Below are 25,940 nucleotides of genomic sequence, written 5' to 3' on the forward strand. Positions count from 1 at the left end.
GGTCGTCTGCCTTTTCACCCTGCTGTAGAACAGCATCGAGCTAAGCGAGAGGCCAGGAATCCATTTTGAGACAAAGGGTATAGACACGTCGGCAGTGGTGCTTCGACGGAGTGTCTTTTTTTTTTTTTTTTGTCCAGATGTTTCTGTGCTTTAGTGTAAACTATGACAAAGTGTTAAGCCGACTGACTTCTTCATGCCAAGGTGATCGCAATCACCGCCATTGACAATCACCGCCACGACAAGCGCATTAAGCGACGTAGGAATTGCTGCAAACAGGAGTGCATTTATTTGATGCTATTTTTCGTTTGGTACATTTGTCTTGCAGCAAGTTCCGAATAAAAAAAATTAATAAGCCCTTCCCCCGTCCTTCTTTTTCATACAAATTCTCAAAAAAATGCGGCAGTTTTTTAACTCCACACTGAGGAATTGTTCATTCAGAGAGAGAATGAACTTTATTGAAAACTGGTTCACCAGTTTTCCTTCTGCGCAAGACGGGAGAAAAGAGGATTAACCCCTGTCCCGTCCGACCCTCTGTCGATACGATGGTGGTAGGGGTGCCTCAGGTGACGGCTCGAAGTCCTTGGACCCGGGTGGCATCTTCGGCTTGCTGGACGGCCCAAAGCTGGTCGGCCAGCTCGTCGCTGATGAGTGCCGCCTCCCAGTGGCGGCGACGCCAACTTCAGTTACTTTTTTTTTCGCCCGGCATAATGTAATAATTATTTTTCGCTTAATTATATTCCTTTCCTGTCACCAATTCCATTCAAGGACAGCCGCTGCCCGTTATAAAGTCGGCGGGGCTCCGCACGGCCCACTAACGGACATCCAGAAATAATAGTATTGCTTTAGAATCATTGCATCATACCAGCCATGTTTTAACTGCGGAAACAATCTGTGGTGTGAAACTACGCTGGCTTCTTAGTTTAAAAAAACACATTTTCCTCCAACGGTCAATGCTCATATTCTTACTGGGGGGCCCTAGCGAGCCCAACAACTGCAGCTGGAAATGCGGCAAGAAGATCATTAGAACACCAAACTTAAAAGTTTAGTGCTTGTAATCATACCAAATAAACAGTGCGTTAAAAAGAAACTTTAAATAAAGTAGGCTCTTTTTTATAAAAGCGCTCATAGCTTCAACGCACATTCTCAACTGTCCAAAACGTGCCGTCTCTCATCCAAACTTGCCAGGAAGACCGTGGTTCGTCAACAGGAGAGCTAACTAAATTAACAAATACTTCCTAAAGCGAAAACAACCGTTGGCAAAGTTCTCCTATGCCAAACTCCGAACGCGAGCGAGTTAGCAAAATGTCAGCCAAGTGTGTGAAACAAGTGCAACGGCGAAATTGCTCAGGCAACTCGCATTTGTTACCTGTCAGCATTATGACAGTTCGTATTGTCATGCAAGCTTTGAGTTGAACATAGCTATCAGCGCTTCGCATTATTAAGCTGGTCCTAATCCTGAAAAACAAACATTATCATAGCCGCTGTGATTTCGCATCTACCGCAAAATATGTAATTTCAAGGGTGCCCGGTGACCGCGCGTTTTTATTTCTATTTTTACTGGTCTTGTTCTGCCTGCGAATTAACCCAAGCAGACTTTGTCAAGACGTGATTCGTGGACTGGAAAACGTTCTAGAAGCACCGTACATAAGAAGAAGGGTAGCTACTATGACATTCAAGAAATGATAAAGCCAATACCCAACAGTGAACTTTCCAGTTTCTGAAATTTCGCGTTTGATAGGGTCGTGTGGGCCTTTTAATGCCAGCACGTTCTACGCAGATATTTCCACGCCTCGGACGCATCTGTGGTCAGCGAATGTGCACGTGGAGGACATCTATAGGCTGTTACCGCTTGAGGCAGAAAGGTCGCTTGAAGGGACCCGATGGCCATATTCAGCAGGCTCTATTCTGCATCCTTTATTTGTGTAGTAGGAATTTGCGCATGGTCTCAACTTCTGTGGCCGCGAGAAGATTATAGTGTTTCACGTGTCAACAAACTCTAAAAATTCATGTTCTTTAACTGGGGAATGGGGTATGGTGACAATTCTGAACAATATGTGTACGCGCCATCAGCAGTTCAGAGTGATTTGTCGAACGTGTATCGTGCCTAAACACAGCAAGAAACTGTAAAGGAAGTGCGTGCATGTTATATTGTTTCTTGGCTTGTAAAGCTCGCAAAAAATAAAGTATTAGCAATCGTGAATTCAACTAAAAGCGAGTTTCATTTGCATGTGTGGGTTTATGAATGTGTACGTTTTCGAACTAGTAGTACGGAGTCATCGTATGAAGGCCTCTATGATGACTTTAGTTATGTCGTGCCACTAGCTGTCTTCTTGATGTTTCTGTTCTTTATTATTATTTCTGCATGAGCGCTGTAGGATGGAATACAGTAAGTGGAAAACTTGAGCGGGGAATAAAAAGAAAGGGGGCTTGCATTCATGTCTAGCGGAAGTTCTTGAGCAGCTACAGCCGCAACGAAGGCTGCTCTTGTGGGTTGGAAAAGTCACGTCACTAGGCGAGTGAAGGGCGAAAGGAATTTATTGTTTTCTGCTTGTAAATTTCAACTTTGTGCACTCAGTGGAATATGTTAGCGTGCGCGAGGTTAGATGACCTAAAGTCGGGAACATGCAAGGAAACCTTTGAAATGCGATACCGTCAATCTAGAAAAAATTGCGAAGAAATGGGTTAAGTTCAAAGCAATAACCTTTTATATATTGAGTAGGGGTCGGTATAGTGTAACAATTCATTTCGTGGGGTGATATTGCTTTCTTATCATCCAGCGCTCACGAACGACCCACTCAGGGCGAGAACGTAGGCGGAATATTACGGGCCACTGACGAAAGAAAAACAGGCAGAAAACTGTAATATAATCGTTATACGTTATCCCGGCCATGGTTACCCAATCAGAAGAAAAATGACGCGTGTATTCCTAAATTAGGGTACGCGTTGCGTTTACGTAAGCATACACTTTGGAACACGAACGGCAACGCTGCTACAAAATCAATACCCCCTGAAAAGAAGGCAATAAACGTATCTTGCCCTTTAAGCAACGTGGTACAGACGTGTGCGCACGTTCACTTTATACAGGGTGTCCCAACTATCATGCACCAAGATTTATAAATTTGCAAATGCCACGTAGCTGGATAGAACCAAGGTAATGTTGTTGGCCTGTCGCTTGCAGATACTCAGAATATTTTTGCATAACCCCTAATTACATAATTGGACTTAATTATTCAACATTCTCAAATAGTATAATTAGGTTAACAGTGTCGATGAGAAAATTGTAGAGCAATATAAAAAACTCCCGATACAGCTCTTCCGTTGCTCAATACGTGCTACATAAAAGTGGTTTTCCGAGCGTGAAAGAAGCCCGCGAATACACGCAAAGTGCCTCGAGTGGCCAGTCGCGCGGCAATTCGCGGGATTCTTTCACGCTCGGAAAAACACATTTATGTAGCAGGTATTAAGCAACAGAAATCTGTATCGGGAGTTTTTCATGTTGCTCTACAATTTTCTCGTTGACACTTTTCATCTAATTATAATATTTGAGAAGTTCATTGATTATTTACCCATTAGCGTCCACTGTAATAGAGCTAGTGCACTTGGTTTTGCATCCCTACCTCTTGAACAGCTGAATATTTTCTTTTGGCTATTTCCGTTCCTTGTACACAGAGGGCGCGCGCATAGACCATAACACAGGGTAGAATCTACTGTATCAAATATATCTAAAATTTCGCGCCAATTCCAGTATAACTTCGCGACTAATGGGTATTGGCCCTCGCTTTTCATTTATTTACACCCGCCTGCTTTATACTATACTTTTGTTGTGCTTTTTACGGTCTTTACTACATATGTTGAGCGTGTTAGAAGAAGCAAACTATCGAAATATGCGGCTTCATTTGATAGAATGGAACACGCATTGAAAGCTAGGTGTACTTGATTAGTACAGTGGGCTTTGCGAGTTACATTGGAACTTTGTTTTCTTTTTTTTTTCTTAAGTTCTGTTCCAACATGGATAGAGAGTTTTCTTCACAAGGAAACCGTTTCGTTGCTTGCTCGATGCTCTGGATGCAGTGGAGAGCGCAGAAAACATTGAAGAGGGCATTGACATCGTGTTTGTGCCGCCAGAACCAGCTAAAGATATGGATGAGGAGGAAAGTGACGATGACAGCAGTCGTGCTTTCGCCGTGAATGACGTCTGCGGTTAGTGTAGGTCAGCAAAGCCTGCAACAATATTCCGCCAAAATGGTTTCATTGCAATAGCATGCTTCAATTGCATTGCAATACCTTGCAATTGCATTGCAATACCAAATTGCAATACCTTCGCTGTAATCGCGATGTTGCCGTTGCCGTTGCCGTGCTTGCTGGGTGTCACTATATGTGTTCGGACGCTCACGGCGGATCGCCATCGTCACTACCCCCCCCCCCCCAAAAAAAAAAAAAAAAATGGATAAGCGGCTGCGATGCCGATATTGTCACACCCGAGCGACATGGAGATGTGAGAAAGGGCATCGTTCACTTTGTTCCCCGAAAAAAAAAAAAAACCTTCAAAAAATTTCATACAATAGATATAAGTGACAAGTCCCTTGGCCATTTAAACGCCCTGCGCCCTGCGTACAAGATGTAGTACACCATCGTAACTTGATAACCAGTAAATATTTAACGATAATCTTTTGAAGACGTGATACTCGTGTTATTCCTTCATTATTCACAAGCTTTGAATAAAATTGCACCGGCAGTTCTACCATCGGTCATAATGGGTCAAGAATTATCATCTAGTTAGGCGGAATGTAAAAAAAAAAAAAAAGAATCAGGAGTATCTCGAAGCGAGGGCAAATAACACTACCTTGGTTCTGTCCAGCTACGTGGCATTTGCATATTTTTAAATCTTGGTGCATGATAGTTGGGACGCCCTGTATAATGCAACTGCCTGCCTTAATCATACAAGGACCACTTGTTGATTTCTGGACAGTGTAAGAAATATAAAGCTGAAATAAATATTATCGAATAATGATTGCTGAATAATAAATGTCTGCGGAATAGATTTTAAACGTTGATAGTTAAATTCCTTATGAGTTTTGCCCTTTGGCAACTTAAAAGAAATATATTCTGGAGTGTTACATGCCAAAACCACGCTATGGTTAGGAGGCAGCCGTAGTAGCGGACTCCGGAATAATTTTGACTACCTGGGGTTCCTAAACGTGCGCCTAAGCCTAACTACACGAGTGTTTTCTTCTTTCTTTTTCCCCTTTTTTTTTTTTTTTCTCATTTTTCATTTGGCGCCTTTCGAAATGTGCCCACCGCGGCCGTGATGTAACCCACGACTTCAAGCTCAGCAACGCAACTCCATATCGACTAAGCTACCGTGGCGGATTACACAACATTCGCTACCACGCATCACAAGTTCTATTAACACGAAAGTGTTTTATGCCGGGGTCCACCAAGACTTCACTGACGTATTTCCGTCACGGAAATACGTCAGCTTACAATGTACACGAACATAATACAAAGAAAGAAACCAGAAGAAAAAGTTCCACAAACATGCAAAATTTGGAAATCGAACCCACGACCTCTCGGTCCGCGACGATAGATCGCCGAGCGTTTAACCCATTGCGCCACAAACGCTTTTTTTTTTCTTTATTGCCACATTGAACAGCACAATTACACAAAAAAAATACATTCGAGGGAACAGACTCCTGGAACTGGCTTCGCGCTATCCCGTTAATATTCGGGCATGTTTAACAATGCTCCAACTCTTGGGAGCCATTCAGGCTCTGGGGTTTGAAACTGGTACACAGTAATGATTCTATTAATGCTTTCCTTGAAATATAGCCGTATCGGTTTCGCGTCTATGTCAGCGTTCCGCACTGCCATCCTAGATCGCCAAATGCTGTGCAGGCCCAGGAGCATAATGAGGTCAAATGGAATACCATCCTCATTTTCAACTGGCAAAAATCGTATACCGAATAAATCCACAGGTAGGTCTTTCTTGAGAGTACGTTGCAAGATGTCCCAGAAGAAAAATGCTTCCCTACAGTCTAGGAATACATGCTCGATCATTTCTGGCTTCCGACAAATGAAACAGTGAGTCCCCCAAGGTACAAAAAATCCCTTTTCTTCCAAATAAGTTTTCACATCTAATGTATTTGTATGCAATTTGAAGAAAAATGTTTTAACTCCTCCTGGTACACTCATGCTTTTCACTCGTTTGAGAACGTTTGCCCATGGTCCGGCACAGCATTGTGATCTATACAGAGGAACTGGTAAGACAATGTCACACAGATCCTTGTATAGTTTTTTCCGCGACACAGTCCAAAGATAGTCCAACGAAAAACGAGCCTGCAGGAAAATACATGACAGGTAGACCTCTTTTAGGTATCCACCCAGGCCTCCCGGCATACTTTCCGACGTGACTACAAAGTTTGGTAATACTCTTCCTAGTCTAACTTGACAAACAGTTCGTAAAAAGGGGTCTGGTACATCGCGAAAAAACATGAATCGGTTTACTAACTGCCTTATATAGAGATGAGACAGACTCAATCCTCCGTAGCGCACACGTCGAAACAGGTTGGTTCGCCGTGTGCGCTCCCACGTAGATCCCCAAATGAAAACGGCAAGAACTCTATGCAACTTTTGCACATTCACGCGTGAACAATGAATTACTTGCATTATGTACCAAAGCTTGCCTATTAAAAACAAATTACACATCGTTGCTCTCGCAAAAATTGACCAGTAAAAACTCTTAAGGTTATCAGCCTTTTCGCGCACTTCGACAACTTTCCGCCGCCACAAAGGCTCACTGTCCTTGTAATTTTCCAAGGGCACTCCTAAATAGGGTGCTGGAGTAGTATCCCACCTGACGTTGCAGAACATGTTTGGGGTCGTTGGCCAGTTTCCATGCCAAAATCCCAAGCACTTTCCCCAGTTGATTGCGCTGCCACTAACCTCACAGAAATCTTTAACAACTTTAACGGCATTAATGATGCTTTCATGATCAGCACAAAATAGTGCTATGTCGTCAGCATATGCAAGCAGACGTACTTCCGCTGCATGGAAACGCATTTGCAGAGAGCTACACAGACGCGCCTTATATATCTAACACTCCTCCGTGTACCCGCGCTCTTGCTCGGGGCGGTGCCGCCGCCTACGAGCAGAAAAGAGAAGTACTGCATTATGACACTAGACAGTTTTAGCAGAGCGTTGCTTACGCTCCGCTCCGCTAACGTTTGACGCACACCGCTGGCTGCATGAACTGCGTTGATTTAGCTTGTTTGACAAGCGCGTCTGCCAGAGACGCCGGCCACGCACGCTCAGCGCGGCTGTAAAACGGCAAAGCAACCAGTAGACGCTCTCTAACGCTCCGCTCAAATGGCTTCGTAGCGGAACGTGGGCAGCGTTCTTCGTTCCGCTGCCGATATGAGCGCTGTGCGCAAGCGCATTAGCGTTCCCACTAGCGTTCCGCTGAGCGGCTCTGCGCGAATCGTTCGGACACGACGGTCTGAGCGGAGCGGACCGTGAACGCTCTGCTAAAACTGTCTACTAACGCGCACCGACAGTGAACGCTTCGGTGGTCTCAGCACTACGATGCCTCGATGCCAGCATTCGAAGGGACGCTGGCATCAAGAAGCACTACCAACGCCACCTAGGTGGCGTTCACCGTACTCAGCACAGCGGAGCGTGGCCTCCGCAATTAGCTCTGAAAATGTTTCTGAAGTTGATCGCGGAGGCTGCAATTACGACGCGCTGTACGCGCTGATTTGACTCGGTGACGATTCAGTTACGTGCTTTGTCTTGCGCGTTGTATTAGTGTGTCAGTTACGTGCTTCGTCTTTCGCGTTGTGCTAGCGTGTGCAGCGTAGTGCAGCTTCCATATGCACGACGGTTGCTCATGGTCATCGACGTTGGTAGTCGTGATGGAGGAGACGTGCCACCAGGCGTCAGCGTGGGTGCATCAACGCCTAAGGGCGCTTTAGCCACAAAACACCAATAGACATTATATATCAATGTGCAATAAACATTACACTACTTCTGTGAAGACACGTTTCACTTTCATGTTCTATACCGATTCCTATATAAGAGGGATCAACCACATTTTTTTCAATATAACACGGAAGTGAAAGGGTAACGCAGCAAATAATTATGGATTGCGGCTACCCTAAGCAGGGTTGAATACATTATGAAACAGAAATTGCGTGCTCATATAGAAGTCTCTAGTTCGTTGCTTCGTGCCACGATAACGGTAGCAGTAAACAAGATGGAACAAGGGTGGCACTCAGCGGTGGAACAATGACTATGGCATTCCGCGACCGAGCACGATATCGCTAATTCCTTTCTGGGCCGCAGCGACAGTATACCATTAATGGCGGTAGGCACAAAGAGTCCTTGACCCAGGAGCTTATAATCTACGTAAGAGAACTACTGCTCCTCTCGCCCGACGTATGGTGGGTAGTATATGTCAGTGGTCACAATATACATGCACGTCGGCAAAAATCTCTCCCTTCCTACCCATCCATCTATTTATTATCTGTCTGTCTGTCTGTCTGTCTGTCTGTCTGTCTGTCTGTCTGTCTGTCTGTCTGTCTGTCTGTCTGTCTGTCTGTCTGTCTGTCTGTCTGTCTGTCTGTCTGTCTGTCTGTCTGTCTGTCTGTCTGTCTGTCTGTCTGTCTGTCTGTCTGTCCGTCAGTCAGTCAGTCCGTCCGTCCGTCCGTCCGTCCGCCCGTCCGTCCGTCCGTCTGTCTGTCTGTCTGTCTGTCTGTCTGTCTGTCTGTCTGTCTGTCTGTCTGTCTGTCTGTCTGTCTGTCTGTCTGTCTGTCTGTCTGTCTGTCTGTCTGTCTGTCTGTCTGTCTGTCTGTCTGTCTGTCTGTCTGTCTGTCTGTCTGTCTGTCGGTTTCAGGTCACAATTAATCCTTAGCCTTCAACTAGGGTGTCTCTCACAGACGCTTGCACACTAAAAACCCCATCAGATTAAGGAACTGATATCAATGACGCCAAAAATGGAAAAATTGCTGTTATGCACATGTGTTAAGGTTCTTATAACATATTTGACATTAAACCTCAAAAATGACTTGTAGTTACTGCTCAGAAATTTCTTAACATAACCTGTAACATGTCTGAAGAAGCCATTGAGAAGAAATAAATATTTCAGAATGATACCTAAACTTCTCCAGCACTGGCTGGAGAACTGACAGGCGGAACTGGGCAGAACAGGCAGAACATAGGCAGAACTGACGGTGGCCCCTGGCAATCTAAGCAACCCTAATTATCACAACGAAATACATTTATAAATGCTGTTCAGCTCAAAACACTCAACGCCACTGTTGCAAAAGTTGGCTTTAACAAATGATAACATTGCAGGGAAGCATCAGTAATGAGCTGTATGAATATTTCAGGCTTTATTTATGTCAGGTCGGTCATTAGACGCAAAGATATGTCTTAAACCTCATGATTTGTTTGATATGGTCTAACTACTCAAAGCTGCCCCCCCAAAAGTGCGAAAAATACAAGAGAAGAAGGATTACTTTATTTCGGTTTATAGGATGCAAACCGAGGAAGGAACGCAAAAGATGGTAGGTACACCAGATGACTAAGGCCCGTGCCCTTCACTGAAATAAATAAATGAAACCGTGGCGAATGGACATTTTCCAGCCACGAAGTCAAAGTATGACATTCGTCTTTTGCGCTCTTCCCCTCAAATATGTCGCCTTGGAAACTATAGCTAAGATTAAGACCTTCATGTGACATTCATGTATGTCTCTGTCTGCGTGTCCCACTAGCAGTGTTTTAAATTCTAATATCTTATGAGCGTGCACACGTGGCGCAATCTTTTGGTATCCTCGGCAAACCACACTGATACGCCGCGGGCCGCCCTGCGGCGAAGGCGATTGGATGAAACGGGACACCATGGCGCCCCGGTGCTCCTCGGTGCGCACCGGTGTGGTTTGTCGAGGATACCATTAATAATTTGTTTGGATTTTTCTCCTTTCGTAAGCCAAGTACGCTTGTGTCTATGCGGTACTTGTACGCATGTTGTATATGTGGGACGGGGTAGAATTGACGCAAAGTGCCTCGAGCGGCCAGTCGCGCGGCAATTTTGCGTGTATTCGCGGGCCTCTTTTACGCTCGGAAAAACACTTTTATATAGCACGTATTGAGCAACAGAAAAGTGTAATTATAATTAAATATAATTATGTAATGGGCTCTGGACCCCGTCAAGCTGCTTCAAGGCAGCTTTTTGTCCCGGGCATTTTTCTCTTGGAGAAATAAATGAATCTTGAATGTTGAATCTTGAATCTTAATTAGGCGGAATGGAAAAAATAATCTGAGTATCTCCAAGCTATGGCCAACAACATTACCTTGGTTCTGCCTAGATACGAGGCATTTGCATATTTTTAAAACTTATCCATGACAGTGGGGACACCCTGTGTAGGGTGTCCCAGCTAACGTTAGCGACGAAGTTCAAGGAACCAAATTATTTAAAAAACACGGTTCAAGACACGATTTTAAGGCTTATGGTGTTCGGTTGTCAGAACGCTGAAAATTGGACACCGTTGGTCTTGCAGCGTCTGTTTTTTTAATAATATTTTTTTATGAACGGCTTGGCAAACTTTAGTTGGGACACACGGTATACTGCTGTTCGTCGAAACTGACAAAGTTACATGAACGCAACTAATCAGCACTGTGGTCAGTCTTCGTGTTGAATTTTCGCTTCGAGCGTGTGAACTGCAATTGTGCGAGTCTGGTCGCACATGCACGTCCCATGACAACAGAAGACAAACGTGATTGGCAAGTTGATGGTCAGGAGTTATATTTTGTTCCGTATACTGTTTTCTGCAGTTCGCCGTATAAAGTATAAAGAATAGTATAAAGTGATCGCGCTGTAGAAAGTTTCGCCTGTCGTCTCTCTCTCTCTCTCTCTCTCGAGTTCCGTACAATGCTTAATTCTCGAACTGATTTTGTGATGCAGGCGTTCGTAAGTGTTGAGGAAATCGCTGTTTATGGGGGCTCCGGCATGAAGCAGAGCACAATAGCATGAGTAACCCTGCCAACACGTAGTTAGGCGCACGATAGTAAATCGCGGAGTCTCACTACTAGAGCCCAAAACGAAGAAACGCACAAATGGAATAACGGGAAACGAACGCACATGCGATTCAACAACGGGATGCTTGGTGACGCAGTGACAGCTTGAGGATAGATAACGCGGTCTTCGTCATTGCCGTTGGTGAACTGCTCTGAAGATGTGCAGAGCGTGTGCACCGAACGTCGTCGTACAGCATTTCAATTTTTTCTCGTATGGAAAAACCTGTTTTGATGGATCTTGATGAGCAGTCTGGAGTTCTCACTGAATAAATGGCATTAATAAATTCTCCATCGGCACGCTTACGCTAATTGTCAAAGCGCTTTTTTTTTTCAGTACAAATCAAAATACAAATTTTGTGATCATCGCGCTGTCTTCTCATAAGTTTCCTTCATTTTTCCTTGTCTGGAAAATATTTAGAGCGATGTGCCTGGTGCAACAACTCACGAAGTGTGTTTTACTCCGTTTGCGAAATGATTTCTTAGCTGCTAAAGTTCTTAAAACACTTAAATAACTCTAGGTGCATTGAATACAAAACAGCAGTGCCCTCTCATAGGAGTCGAACAAAAATAGTTGCACTCATATAGGATAACAGTTGTTCGCGTTCCCAAACAGTTCTTCATACGGAAGCAAGCATTGCGCTTGATCGCTAATTTAAAGGAAACTGACGTTTGAAAAAAAACATTTTTTTTTTCTTTTTTGAGGGTTGAGGAGCAGGTGGAAGGAAGGAAGCAGGAAGGAGGAGCAGGTGGGTTGGGGTTTTGTTATACACGTCGCAGCAAGCAAACAGACCTGAGGGAAATACATGTAATACATCGACCACAGTTTAGCATGTTGATTTTATTTTATTCGAAGATTTTATGTCTATTGCTGAAAAAAATTTGCGTAGCTTGCACTAGTGGCGCAAGGCTAAAGAAACAGCGGAGCTCATCGGCACCTAGCACTACCAAGTCATCCCCAGCATTTTCCGGAATTTATTGAATATTGATCAATTATCGATTACCTATTGATTGGCTATCGATTGGCTATCGCAAGGTATTGGCCACGTATTTGGGCTAGGCGAAGCACTACCAAGTCATCCCCAGCATTTTCCTGAATTTTTTTTATTATTGATCTATTATCAATTAGCTATCGATTGACTATCGATTCCCTATCGCAAGGTATTGGCAACGTATTTGGGCTGGGCTTAACCACCTTCGCTAGTTCACAGAGGTATGTGCCCTTGCGCTTGGACCCTTTCTGCACTACCGCCAGGATCGGCCCGCAGTTTCTGTTCGCTCTGCACGGACTGACGGTCGGCTTAAACAGCTCCACTGTTAAAAATAATCCCAGCTTGTTTCCAGTGTTATCATGAACCACTTGCTTCGCATACAGCAGCGAACAGCAGTTGCAGGATACCACGGAAGATGGGTGAAAGCAGCAGCTATGCTTGTGGCTATGTTGTCCAGTGAGCAGTTCCGTTTCGCCGTGCCTTAGACTAAATGGCCGATGACAATTAGCTGCAAGCCGGTAGATGGAGCTTGGCACTTGGAATATGACTTATGCCGCTTAAGTAGTATTGATGCCCTTCGGTTATTGGGCGCCACACTACGACGTCATGAAAAAGTGAAATGTAGCATCCGGAGCCGCGAAAATCCGATTTGAGGGTTACTTTTTTGTATTTTGAAGTGTCTGCGAAAAATTAAGTTGTGCTTCTGTTCGTTAGTTATGATAATTTATTTTCCTGTTACAATACCAGGAATCTGGGACATCGCCGAACAGCGCCTCTAGCGGCCGCCTCTGAAAACATGCGCATTTTCTATGGGAGAGCGTCATTTTTCCCAAATAACTAATCATAGAAGCCATCTTTCAAAATATTACCGTGGAAATAGGCTCTAGGAGCTTAGCCCGACATCTCATGCAAGCGGTACCATTACTTACGACTGAAAACCCGTTCCAAATTGCGGGCGAAGTTCGAAGTATGGGAGTCTATGGAAAAGGCCAAATTTTGGAGGCTTTTTTGGCCAGTAAAAAGCATTTTGCGATGAGCCTATTGCATCGATCGACGTATTATTGGGGATTTATCAACTTCAATGACTCGGCTTTCAGCTAGTTGCAGCAGCAACTCTTGAAATGGCAAAAAGTCGTTCCAAAATCGCAGTTTTCATAACAAGGTCACAGAATTTATTGTGGTACGTATATAAACCTAGTTTTTGCCTCCGCTAGCACTCAAACCGATAGCCGAGCGTTCTGCGCGACCGCCGATTAGGATCGCTGATACCACGATTGGCAGTTCGCAGGTTCGAAGCCAGCGGCGCCGCTATTTTTTTTTATCCCTTTGTAGCTGCTTAGTTTGGCCGTTTCCCGTCAGATGGCATATTCCGAAACGCAGGTCATTTTGTTGCGGTTCTTGTTTCGTTTCTTTCTACTGTACCAACGTCTTCCTAAAAAAAATAGCTGGCTGGTTTCGTGAACATGTGAACGTGCTTCTAAACTTCTTTTGCACTTTAGGTGTAATGTATTTTAGACAATAAACCCAACTTTGTGTTTTCAAAGTTGATTTCTTTCTTAAGGCAACCATTTATGAAGACATTACTAAGAAATATTTTTGCCTATTCAGCTATGTCATGGAAAGGCGTGTTTGTGCGACTTTTGTTCAGCCTGAAACGTACCACAAAAATAAATAGCTTCCCGTGAGGGCAATTAAAAGACGCAGAAGTAGAAAACTTGGCTGCAGCCCCAGACGTAGTATTCTTACAAAGGAATACAGAAGCTATTTGACTGAGTATATTTGCATTATATCAAAGCAGAATTTTTGCGTCCCGGATCTTCGGTGCAAATGAAGGCTGTCCGAATTATTTCACAAGCTTTTTATTGCGATAGCAATTATATGGACACTCAAAAGCAGATTTCTGCCGTCGGCGTCGCCGTCGCCGTCGCCGTAGCCGTCGCCGTCGCCGTCGCCGTCGCCGTGAGGTTCCGTATGACGTCATTTGGAGAAGAAATCGTCGCCGCGCGCCGAACGCTGTATGTGCGAGTGAAAGGGCGCGAGGGGCGCGTCTTTCACGGGGAGTGAACGCACGGCGGAGAACAAACGCGCGTTCTGCGCCGTGCTCGCTTAAGGGCTGCAAAAGTAGGCGTCTCTGTTCTCCTTCACAATCACCATGTATGTAGAGCAAACGCGCCTTCTTTCGACGAGCGAGAGGACGTGGGGGAGGGGGAGGGAAGTGAGGCGACGTTTAGCTGCGGCACCAAGTGCCTATTTATATCACAGGCTCCGGCAACAGTCACCAACGCCACACGCATTTTGAGCGAACGCGGGCAAAACGCCGATGGCGTCTTCAACAGTTCTGCGTGTTGCCGATGTTGCTGCATGTCCAAGTTTATACAGCTGATAAAGCTAATATCATTACTCCGTATAGCTCTCTACAAGTTTGCTATCGCAATTGATGCTTCGCCTTTCAGGTGAAACTGCGACAACTTTTTTGCTTAGTACAAACCATTACCTCGAAACATAAACATTCTATCCTCAATATGCAGCGCACGTGTCTTATCATTTGAACCATTCCCATATACCTTCACGAAATTCCCGAAATACTAAAGGTCTTCATATCCTTTTACCACGACGTACGCAGAGGAGTATTGGAAATAATGCGAAAAGACACCGGGGCGTGTTAATGTAGTTTGTCGTGTAAAAATAGAGAGCGATTCCAATCACAGACCACACCCTTTTTGAGTTATGCCCACAAAGCGTTGCAAGAAGACATTTTTTTTGGCTAGAATCACCAAAGTTACTATGGCATTCTGCTGTTCTGTTCTTAACTAACTCTATTGCTGAATCAGATCGCAGCACCATGATATAATTACTGGTACAATTCTTCAGTAGTTCTGTAAGAATTTTCTCCTACGCTAAATTTAACGTGTTTGGACGATTGAAGAAACATGAGAAAGGACCGTGAGGCTTGACAAAATGTTCCCTTATTAGAATCGTTTATCACCCATATCGTTACGGTGGTATTGTCATGATCACTCCAGCGTCCACGGACACCATTTATCACTTTACTGCCTGTAAAAAAATACAAAAGTGTCGTTCCTTGTGCGTGAGTAGCACAATCGCAGCTGATCCTTTCAAATGGGCCCACTAAGCTACACCTTCCCTTTTCTGCCATGGTGCCACAAGAGATGTCAATTTCACCCTTGAATTTCTCCCTTTCAGTTTGCTAGAAAGTATAGGGACGTACACAAGACGAACAGGCGAAGTTTTGAAGTAGTCCTGAGATTTTAGTAAAATTTCATAGGCAATGTTATTATCCTTTATTTTTTTTACATATTTATTACACCTGATTGGTGATAATAATGACGTGCTAGATAATAGTTCAGTTCTTCTACTTAATAAGTCATGTCTGAGTCTGCTGTCCTGAAAATTAACCAGGTGTAAGCACTGCATGACGTAGGCTGGAAGGCCATTCATTAAAAAAAATTGTGTGCAGAATAAAGAAAATGCAGGTGTTCAATCGCACAGTCGCCGCCAAAAGTTTACGCGGCCGAGGTTCTGCGAATAAGTTTATTTTCAACGCAGCTACCCCGCAGCCCGTAAAACTATGCAAAACTTTTGTTTTGTTTACTCTAGACCACTATACGCTGTAAATCCGAATACTACGATGCGTGACTAAGGCGTAGAAATATAAATATTTTTTCACCTTCCGGGGTACGAAAGCTTGTGACGCTGACTATACGTTCTGAAGGCGAGGTTGCTTTTTAGCTTATTTGTGATGACAAGCGCCGAGCTCTTGGTGATGGGATGTTGGAGCGTAGAATTGTAGAACTTGTGCAAGCTCAGGCGACTTCACGACGCAAACCTAGCGATAGAAGCTCAGAAGGAGGAATAAACATTTATTGTAGAGCCAGCACTTTATGATGGCCGGGCCTAAGCCTCCCATGAGGGGACGTCGAGGGCTTGATTTGCCGCCTCACGGGCGTGCTGGGTCGCCCAGGTTTGGTCGTCGAGGGCGGAGCTCCGTAGAGCCTCACGCAACCTCGACGAGGGGGTCGTGGTGTTAATGTATGTGTACAGTGCTGGGCACTCCCACAGCACATGCGGAAGCGTAGCCGGGTGAGTGCCACAGCACCGGCAGTTGGGTGTACTGTAGACTTCAGGGAATATAAGGTGGAGGCGGGCGAGTGAAGGGTACGTATTTGTTTGTAGCAGACGCAGGGTGGTAGCCTGCGCCCAGCTGAATTTGGGGTGAGGTGGGGGGAAACATCGGCACAGCATGCGTTTAGTTTATTAACACTGATGATAGATGAATAGTCAGAGTAAATGAATGTTACTGTCTAATTCTGGACAGACTCGAGTGTAATGCATACGTTCTAGATCACTGTAGGTTCCATACTAATTCCATACTACGCATTCCTATTCGAATTTTGGCCTGTCTTAAGCCTACCGAGTCTTAAGTGATCAAAATAGGTAGGAAATTGCTTCTTGGGATGTAGCCGTGGCCATGGTAGATGTGATTAGTAATGCGCTATATGTGAGTAGGCTGACTGGGATTATTACATGAAGTGCGCCAACGTACCTACGTAAAGCCATGGTGGAAATTATGAAGCCCTTTATTGTAATTATATTGAAGTCATCTGAGAGTGTCTCTGGTAAAAAGTTATAAGTTTATAAATATGAGGACTGATTAGCCTTCTGTTAAGCTGTTAGGGAAAATGCCATCTATTGTGGTTAAAATTACAAGGTTATCAGCGCTTCCAAAAGAAAGTAACTATACAATTAAGTCCATTTTTCTCGGGCGTTCATGTCACCTAGGTACCACCGCCTGACCCGAGACCTTTATGTTTTAAAATCTGCCCCGATGACGTAAGTTACGTTGCGGAAAAAAAACCTTTCTAAAGAATGAACCATAACACCTTCCCGACAAAGCGCAGTACGTTGCCGCAAGTCGTCATTTGTGATAACGATAAGAGCGACAGCCTGTCGTTAAAAATGAATTGTCACTACCCGGTTTTTCTTTTTTGCTCAAGGACGCAACTAACCAGCACAAGGGTAATCCCTCCCTTCGCATGATGCTTGCGACCTTTCTGGTTCTGGACAAGCGCGTTGTTTGTGTATATTTCAGGCGCTTGGCATCGAAAGGCTTAAACCTTTAAACAGCGAAAGGCTGTCACAGTCGCTTCGGTAACTCCACGGAAAGCGAGGACAATCAGTCTACTTTCAGCACACGCGCTCTCAACCAAGACATATTTGCCAGAAAGGGGCTCCTATATTACCCATAGCGAGAAATGTGTCCACAAATTACACCTCATTATCCCGATGTGTTTATGAGCCGCACTCTGCGGCCTGTATTCCGTGTTATGACAAAAAATATAGTTTGTGCAGTGTCAGTAGCCTAAACATAAAAAAGGAAATTGAAGTCATCACATCAACTATCATATATCATAAATTGAAAGAAATAAAACTGAAACTGTACTTCATAATACTCGCACTGCAAACTTTTATGCATGTAATTCATTTCAATTTCCTATCTGTTCCAGGGTAGAAATATGCTGTTCAGTTGGTAAACACTGATTATTTAGCAAAATTTGCTAAGAATTTTTGCCTCCAACATATGTTCCTATTGGTCATGCACATTTCTATCTATCAAATATATGGTCGAAACATCACAAAGTCGAATTGTGAATCATTTAAAAGTTAAACTAGCTTCTCCACATAGGGGAAATGCCGTAGGAATTTGAGAATGTAATAATACACAATGATTTGGTTGCATAAACTTCCTGGCTATACGCATGTAATGAAAAGCTCGAATGTATTACACGGCTTTGTCTTTTCGCAGCAATTTCATTCACTGCATTTATAAAGCAATGTACGTTTTTTTTTTATTTTAGCGCGTGAGTCCAGAAACACATAGCAACTTATTTACCAAAGCGATATAAGTTTCAAAAGCTTGTTAATTATGTTGTCATTTGAGCAAATAAAACGAGAGACTTTCATGCACAGACAAAATAAGCGGCTAAGAGGAACAACAGTCCGAGACGCGCGAAAAGAAATTATCGTCCACATGAGTAATAAGATGAAACGTTCGCGCGCACTTCCGGAAAATGCTGGGCTACGATCACACAGCTTCGCTGTTTCAAGCGTTGCGCGGCCGAGTGCAAGGTTTTTTATTAGCAAGATGTGTGATATTATTGAACCGGGATACAATTTTTGTGGATGATTGTGTACTGTGTGCAAGGGCATCTAATGAGTCATTGTTTTTATTGGCGGCCGACTTGAAGCGCGTATAAAAATTGGGGAGGGAGGAAGCGAAGAGAGGAAAGGCAGGGAGGTCAACCAGACGAACGTCCGGTTTGCTACCCTACACATGGGGTAAGGAAAAGGGGGAATAAAAAGAGGAAAAGAGGAGGAGAGTGAGCATTGTGTGTGCAGCGAAGCACCATAACACCAAAGTCAAGTCCCATAGCTAGTGATGTGCGTTGTAGACATCTGACATGAACCAAGGGCCAGTGGTCGTTGTGTGAATAGGAGGCTGCGGGTGAGCCATGGGGCTTACTCGAGACTTGCAAGCACTGGATTGAGAGCATCTAGTACTTGCACTGCACTTCGCGCTGACGGAGTATACAGCTTGCTTAAGAGTATACGTAGGGTATTTACTAGGGACCGAAGCATCACAACCACTTGCCGGTCTTCTTCGGGCAATTTATCGGGAGTCGGCATTGTGGACTCTACCGCGGTGCAATGTATTCTTTGATGTGACTGTGGTGCCGGCTGTGGCATCGGTTGTGACTCCGGCTGTGGCCTCGGCTGTGGCTTGAACTGCGGCGTCGGCTGTGGCTTGAACTGCGGTGTCGGCTGTGGCTTGAACTGTGGCGTCGGCTGTGGCGTCGGCTGTGGCCATGGCTGTGGCTTCGGCTGTGGCTTCGGCTGTGGCTTCTGCTGTGGCGGCGGCTGTAGCTTTGGTAGCGCGGGCCAGGCTTCAGTATTGGTGTTCTCCGGCACGACCTTGTCAGAGTTAGACTCGACTCCGCGAGGCCTAGGGGGCAGAGGAGGAGGAGTTGTCGGATGTGCAGCGCTCTTCATAGAGGAATCTTCGTTCTTTGAAGTCCGACGGCGTCGGGAGCGTCGCTTTCTAATGGCCGCAACAGCTGCCCGACGAGACGAACGGTCTCTTGCCATCTGCTTCAAGACCGCCCTTTCTTTCCTCAATTTAGGGCAGTCCTTTGAGGTAGCATCATGGGACCCAATACAATTGGGGCATTTGAGCACTGTGGCTACACAGGAGTCTGCAGCGTGGGGCTGTGCGCAGTCGCACACAGCGCTCACGTGTCCCAGCCTCAGGCAGTTGCGGCTTGGAGTGGTCTTTGGATAAATGGACGCACGGGGTGTCTAAAGTGGCCCACCTTGACGTGTGAGGGAAGAGATTCGCCCTTGAAAACCACCTTCACACAGCGGGGCGTGCCGAGTCGAGACACATGAGTGATCGCGCAGCCATCAACGGCTGGCTTAATTAAAATCGGCAAGTCGGCGCTGGAGATAGAGACGTCCACGTCGCTGATGACACCAGTAGCGGTATCACTGTCCAGAGGAATGCACGAGCGAACCTTCACGCCGCCAAGTTCCGTAAGTTTGCTCAAAGTTATCCGTGCCGTCTCATGTACGACGTCAATAGCCAAGACATTTTTTCGTGTGTTGACTCTGACATCCGTGACTTGATTTGGCACCACCGCTTCGAGAAACACCGAGACGGACTGTCTGTTGAGTCGCCTCAAGTTGTCGGTAGCAAGTTCTGGTATAAATAGAATTGTACTGACCGCGCTATTCCGAGTCGGTCCTGCAGTCGACGTGCTTGAAGACAGGTAAGCCCTGGTGTTTCTTCGTTTCGCCTTGCGGCTCCTCACAAGCTGAAAGTCGTCATCGGAGAAGTCCTCACTGCTGAGCGAGTAGGTACTGGTATCGTCGCTGTCGGTGTCGCTCTGGAGGCCGGTCCGCTTCCTAGACGCAGCCGCTGCTGAAGTTGCCATCCCCAACAGAGGCGCGGGGACGTCAGCTTGCATCCGTGCAACAATCCATGACGGCTACCCGGAGATTTACAGAGAAATCAGGCGAAAACAGCAGAGCTAGAGAAGTAGCGTTCTGGCTCGCCCGTATACAAATGGTGTGTCACTAATAGCATGGCCCTAAACATAAATAATTATGTAGACATTAGCTTCACTACAAAAATGTTACAAAATCAGATATAAGTATTTGTTAAGTGGCCAGTTGAAATAAAAAAATAATTCACCTGTGAAATATTTAGGTCTTATGCTGTCAGAGGATGGCTCTTGGTCATAACATCTCAATACCGTAGTTAGAAATGCCGGGCATGCCCTTCACTTGCAACAAAGATTAAAACACATAAGTATTAACGTAAAATAGCAGCGTAAAAAACCAATTTTACCAATGTTGGTGTAGGCATGCCCTGTTTTGAATGCGGTTTCTGATGTGCATATCAATGCAGCATTGGGTGAACGTTAAAGAACCCCAGGTGGACTAAAGTAATCCGGAGTCCCCCACCACGGCGTGCCTCATAATCAGATTGTGGTTTTGGCGCGTAAAGCCCAACAATAAATTTTTGCATATTAATGCTCTAGAAAAAAGTCCAATTCGTCGCGACACTGTTCGACCTGGGGATATACAACCACTTTCTAAGTGTAAGACGAAGAAATAACTTGACTGGATCCTTTTTGCTTGAACAGGGAAGCAGGTTACGTCTTAAATTGTTTTACTCAATCTTTCATAATCATATTGACACGTATACATGTTTATCTTTCACCGGTGACCACTTTTCACCGGCTAACAAATATTAAACGTAATCGCTAGGCACAGGACGCGCCTGCAGGTATCGGAAGTTTCTGGAACGTTATCGATGCTTCTATCCGTTGTCTCTTGTCACCGACGCTCATGTCATCTGATTGTATGAGCAACGCGAATTATCTAGAACTTTCTGGAAGACACGCGGGTACCACGGATTATTCTGGGACCTTCGATGACTCATGTATAAAAGCCGACGCGTTTCGCCGCTCATCAGATTTCGACGATCGCCGTCTGTGTTGTTGTGTCTGGCGGTCCTTCGAGACAAAGGAGGCTGGCGCCGACGCAGACGCGCCCACCTGGCGACCCTTTCGCGCGGCTGAGAATTGTCACCTGGGACTGAGGGATTAGCAGTTGGTCTCCAGGCTACCTCAGGCGTCGCTAAACGGCGGCGTCGCCCTTTGGTGCGGCTCCGTCAATTACCAGCGCCGCCCGAACCACGACGAGGCTCGGCGCCGACTGCGGCGTGCCAACTGGCGCCCTTTCGAGACAGCCACCGCCCCCCCTGGTTCCGCGAACTGACCGTTATGGAGAGGCGAATCTTCAAAGGGGCCAGTGTCTGGCAATCCCGGGGGAACGACCTCAACGTTCGGTTCCCAAGGTGTCAACCACTGCCTGTGTTCGGGGGCGACCTGGCAAGATTGGAGGCGGGGCCCGGCGGGAAACGACGACACATCACGTGCGGGATATGGCCACCTGATCCAAGATGCTGATTGGCTAAAAGAACTGCAGTGTATTCCCTCGTCGAGTGAAAGAGGGAAACAGAAGGGATAAAAGAGGGGACTTGAGTGTTGTGAAGGGACGCTTGAGGCTTGACCATGTAGAGCACGCTCGACCATGGAGAACGCTCGGAGATGTAAACGCTACCACATGCAAAGATGTTAGCACGTAGACGGCTCCAATATCATGGAGCCCATCTTGTAATATACCATGTACAGTGTATATAAAACAGTTTTCTAATCTCCCTGGATATCTCCTCCTCTTGGCACCTGGCACGGCACCACACATGGAACCTTGATGGACCCTCGGACCGTCACCATTCGCAACAGTGGCTGGCAGCTTATGGGATCGGCCGACGTTGGCTACATCGGTGTGGTGAGTGCTACGTGTTTGCTTCTCTTTTCGCCAGACTCATTAGCGCAGGTGACTAAGTCGGTAATGGTGGTTTGGTGTTGTTAGTGATTTCATCTCGCAGACCAAGAATACAGTGTCTCGTGGGCTGAATTACTAGTGGGGAAGAAACACAGGGTGCACTGTAAATACGGATAAGTTTGAAATCCAGGAACTCCTCAAAAGTTGTGAGCCGATGGGCATTTTGGTTGTCCCTGCGGTAGGCAAAAGTCAACAATTGGAGCTTTTACAGAATGAGGAAGTGAGTTGGGAGAAGGCCGGAGAAGCCAGGAAAATTGTTTCGCAAGCGAAGAGGAAATTCTGCGATCTCCCGATGTGGTAGCGATAAGGACGGGCTTAGTGCCGGAGTTTGCGCTTCATGTCGCCAGAACTCTCTAGTTCAAGTAGGTAGTTGCTAGGAGAGTAATTGTGTGTTTTCTGGCGGGCACCATTTTCGGAAATTCACCTTCTTTAAATAGCGAATTTTAGGAAGGGTGAATTTTGAAGGCAAACAAGATCGCTATGAAGAAATTCAGAGTGCAGGACCTCCTTCTAATTTGCGAGGAGTTAGGCATTTCGGTCGACTCCGCAAAAACGAAAGAAGCGGTTCTCGACGTCATGAAGGTAGAAGAGGTGACGGTCGAGGAAGCTGATGAGGCTTGGGAGACAATTGAGGAAAGAAAGCAAAAGGCAGAGGAGTGCAGGAGGCGCGAGCTTGAAGCTGTAGAGAAGCGCGAGAGGCGTGAGCGTGAAGAAGCAGAAAGGCGCAAGCACGATGCCGAAATTCGCGAGAGGCGCGAGCAAGAGGCAGCGCAACGGCACGCTCTTAGGATGAAAGAGCTCGAACGGGTAAATCAGATGCTCAGATGGCGGACAGCGCGACGCCAGCTCCACACTTTCGAGACAGACGAGGGTATTGTTAATTTCCTCGCCGGTTTTGAACGAGTGTGTGAGAAAGAGGGTGTCAGCCGGGACTGGTGGGCCGAGCGATTAGGGGCACTTCTCCCGTTTAATGTCGGCGCGTGTTTTATGCATTGCTTGTCCGAGGAGAAATCGCGCGACTACGACAGGGCTAAGAGGGCTTTGTTCAGGCGCTTTGGGGTAGCATGGCAGGCCGACTTCGAAGGCCCAAATAAGAAAGAAAAAACCTACCCTGTCGAATGTACTGCTAGCGCTGCAACGGTTAGTGTAGAAAGTTTCGAAAAAGGTGTGATGCAAGTGACGCACACACAAAGCGAAGAGAGCGATGGATTTCCCGTTTTAGAAACGGAAGGCCCTTCAGGCCAAGTATGTACGGCGGCGGCAATTTCGGCCAGCCCGCCAGACAAGGTCACGCATTGCTTCTCGAATAGGTCGGAGCAAATGCTGAGGGAACCGGGAGAATCCATCTCAAGCGAGGGAGCTTTCGGGGCAAAAGCACGGGAGGAGACTCAGAGACTGATAGGCTTATTCCCTATTGAGCAGCGGTCACAGGACCATGGAGCGATTCCAGAGGCAGCTGTAAGCAGTGATGAGTTAGACGTGTTAGTAGCCGGAAGCGAGGTGAATGCGGTCACCGAAGAGAGAGATGGTTTTCCCGCCCTAGAATTTGTGGCCGACTTCGAAGGCCAAGATGGCAGTGACAAAGATTGTTCAGACAGCGCTGAGAGGGCTGCGGTGCCCGTCGTTAACGGAAATAGTGACAAGCGCGAAGAAGCACTTGTTTCGCCGTTTGGCGAAGCTGTTTCGGAAGCAAGGGCCGACTACGAAGGCCAGCGAGAAGTTTGGCATGCTATCGACGGCAGTAATAGAGCTAGGCCAGTTGAAGATAGACTTGATGACGAGCTAACATGCTCAAAGATCAAATCTGGTCATGCTCTATTAGAACGGCAGTCGCACTGTGAAACCCAAAGGGGCAACGAAATTTCAAGTGCGCGTGCCGGTGCTGCAGACTCTTCGCAGCATGCCAAACAGAAAAGGCGGCGCAGGACGAGAAAGGCGAACGCGGTCGAGGCGCTTAGAGTCAAACATGCGAAGCGCCAAGGCGACATTAGTAAACGCGCTAAGATCATGATCCAGCCAGATAATGTGAAAAAACGAAGGAGGATAAACCCCAAGCTTAGGCGTTTGCTGCGGTCAGGGACCGGCGTGACGCACGTCGCGAAAAGGAGAGTTTCGCGAAGATTCAGGCGTGGTGAACGTCGCCTAACCGCATCTCGTACAACGCATAGTAGGCAGAGGGACAAAGGGAAGCGTCCTGTAGGCTGTTACAATGGCCGATCACTCGCAGGGGAAAAGAAAGGAGTCTGCCGAGCAGATAACTGGAAAGTGCGCGCACGGATCTGTCAATGTATCTCCCTCCCCGTACTTGGAGGCGGTTGTCCTAAAGTCACAGCTACCGGATGTGTCAGGCGAATTAGTGGCTTTTGCCTTCTTCGCGACGGCGCCTTGCGAAATCCCCGGAACGCGCGACCCCCTCGAGTGCGTTTGAAAGTAAGGGGTGCGTTTGGGGCCCGAGAATAAGTAAACAAGGAAGACGGGTCGAAATTTTTTTCTTTTGTATTCTGTCTGCCTGAGATTAGTTGAGTTTTGAAAGTTTGAAGCGCGTAAAGAATGCCGCAGTTTTTTGTTGTTAAACTTTCCGGCTCAGGTTAGACTCACGATTTAAAGGGGAGTGTGTACCCGGCGACAGATAAAGAATTGAATTGCAAACAGTGTCAGGGTTGCAAATAGTTTAGAATGTCACGCGCAGGTTACGCAAGTTGATGACCGGAGCTTTTGCACGAGTTTGTAATAAGTCGTAGATGGCTTGCCCATTTGTTATCTAGTATATTGGCATTATGTAATGATTGTGTAGCTTTTTTGTGCTAAGTGTTACGGACTATGAATTACTGAAGGCCAGCTCTCCCTTCGCCTTCCTGATCTGTGGAAGCTCTAATTCATAATAACTTAGCTTCATTACATTAACCCAGATGGTGTCTATTTCCGAAGACACATCATCGGAAGTTTTTTGGTACTTGTCCGGATCAACGAGCACCTTGTGTTTCAGGGTTTTCTTGAGATAGGGGGTTGTCAGATTTTTGGAATTGGTAGAGTCTGGCGATGAGAGTGGCTTGCAGTGGCGCTTGCAGCATTGTGTGTGGCTGACAAAGGTCGCTCCTTGGAGCTTGGAGCTTGTCATTTCTGCAGTCCAGTCTGAGCCCACCTATGAAGAGGCCTTTGGCGGGAAGATCATCATTCCTGGAAGCAGCGGCCCCATGGCTTTGAGCGAAGCAGGCATCAAACCGGCCGAGCTGCATGGAACAACTCGACCTCCCGATGCATCATCTGGCGGCGGGGGTGCTGTTGTGTCTGGCGGTCCTTCGAGACAAAGGAGGCTGGCGCCGACGCAGACGCGCCCACCTGGCGACCCTTTCGCGCGGCTGAGAATTGTCACCTGGGACTGAGGGATTAGCAGTTGGTCTCCAGGCTACCTCAGGCGTCGCTAAACGGCGGCGTCGCCCTTTGGTGCGGCTCCGTCAATTACCAGCGCCGCCCGAACCACGACGAGGCTCGGCGCCGACTGCGGCGTGCCAACTGGCGCCCTTTCGAGACAGCCACCGCCCCCCCTGGTTCCGCGAACTGACCGTTATGGAGAGGCGAATCTTCAAAGGGGCCAGTGTCTGGCAATCCCGGGGGAACGACCTCAACGTTCGGTTCCCAAGGTGTCAACCACTGCCTGTGTTCGGGGGCGACCTGGCAAGATTGGAGGCGGGGCCCGGCGGGAAACGACGACACATCACGTGCGGGATATGGCCACCTGATCCAAGATGCTGATTGGCTAAAAGAACTGCAGTGTATTCCCTCGTCGAGTGAAAGAGGGAAACAGAAGGGATAAAAGAGGGGACTTGAGTGTTGTGAAGGGACGCTTGAGGCTTGACCATGTAGAGCACGCTCGACCATGGAGAACGC

General features: G+C 46.5%; 1 long non-coding RNA gene across 1 annotated transcript in view; it reads left to right on the forward strand.

Annotated features, from left to right (window-relative positions):
- The first annotated feature begins 9,837 nt into the window (after positions 1-9,837).
- LOC125944077 (uncharacterized) overlaps positions 9,838-25,940 on the forward strand; it is a 45,323-nt gene continuing 29,220 nt past the window's right edge. The window contains exon 1 of the long non-coding RNA XR_007466107.1: positions 9,838-9,989. This is a non-coding gene — a long non-coding RNA (uncharacterized LOC125944077). The remainder of the gene's footprint in view (positions 9,990-25,940) is intronic.

Source organism: Dermacentor silvarum, chromosome 3, assembly GCF_013339745.2.
Source record: "Dermacentor silvarum isolate Dsil-2018 chromosome 3, BIME_Dsil_1.4, whole genome shotgun sequence".
Taxonomy (NCBI): Eukaryota; Metazoa; Arthropoda; class Arachnida; order Ixodida; family Ixodidae; genus Dermacentor; species Dermacentor silvarum.